The sequence below is a fragment of the Coffea eugenioides genome, chromosome 4 (genome assembly GCF_003713205.1).
Source record: "Coffea eugenioides isolate CCC68of chromosome 4, Ceug_1.0, whole genome shotgun sequence".
NCBI lineage: Eukaryota > Viridiplantae > Streptophyta > Magnoliopsida > Gentianales > Rubiaceae > Coffea > Coffea eugenioides.
In genome coordinates this window covers 13076055-13077093 of record NC_040038.1, presented here as the reverse complement: position 1 = coordinate 13077093, position 1039 = coordinate 13076055, and the positions used below count along the sequence as shown (strand labels likewise).

At 38.7% G+C, this 1039-nt stretch overlaps 1 non-coding gene across 1 annotated transcript; it reads left to right on the top strand.

The window, feature by feature from the left end:
- The first annotated feature begins 424 nt into the window (after positions 1-424).
- LOC113769694 lies at positions 425-531 on the top strand. Its single transcript, XR_003468242.1, has one exon. It is a non-coding gene; the product is annotated as a small nucleolar RNA R71 (small nucleolar RNA).
- The last annotated feature ends 508 nt before the right edge of the window (positions 532-1039 follow it).

Here is a 1039-nt window from a genome sequence, read left to right as displayed (position 1 = left end):
CGGATTGTAAGTATTCGAATAGGGATTATTTGGAGCATTTCGGTTGTAATTATTGACAAATTGTACCTGCTCAGAATCAACACACTCATTAATATCATGTTCACCTCCACAGAAAGAGCAACAAGCTACGTGTGCATTAGATGAACTTGGACCAACTCCACCTTGTCCACTTAGCAATTTCATCACATTATTCATTTGAGCACTCAGCATATTGAGAGTGTCCATTTCTATCATACCTGCGTGACGTCTCGTATTACCTCTTTCATTGGCCCATTGGTAGTTATTTGCGGCCATTTCTTCTATCAAATTCTGAGCTTCTTGGGGTGATTTACCCATTAAAGCTCCACCTGCGGCTGCATCAATAATAGTTTTAGTGGAGAAAGATAAACCATTATAAAAGGTTTGTATGATTAACCATTCCGGCAGTCCATGATGTGGACATTTCCGAAGCAAATCTCTAAACCTTTCCCATGCCTCATATAATGATTCTCCCTCCAATTGACTAAAACTAGTGATATCCATTCTTAGCTTAGCAGTCTTACCAGGTGAAAAATACTTATTCAAAAATGCCCTTGATAAATCATCCCATGTGGTAAAAGTGTTAGGAGCATGAGAGTGTAACCACATTTTTGCCTTATCTCTTAATGAAAATGGGAACAACCGTAACCTTATAGCATCATCACTAACTCCATTCATTTTAATTGTATCACATATTTCTAAGAATGTAGCTAAGTGTGAGTTAGGATCTTCTACAGCATTACCTCCAAATTGAGATTGTTGAACCATTTGGATAAGTGATGGCTTAATCTCAAAGTTGTTAGCATTTACCGTAGGCCTTACTATGCTTGTTTGAGATCCTTGTGTTCCCGGTAGAGCAAAATCTCGTAGAACTCGCCTATTTGCTTCATTTTCAGCCATTTCTTCTTCAAATGGTAGTTCTATCAAAATTTCCTCTATCGGTTGCCAAATCTCTTGCTCCTCCTGCTGTTGTGTGTGCCTCCTTTGTCTACGTAGTGTCCTCTCAATTTCTGGATCGAAA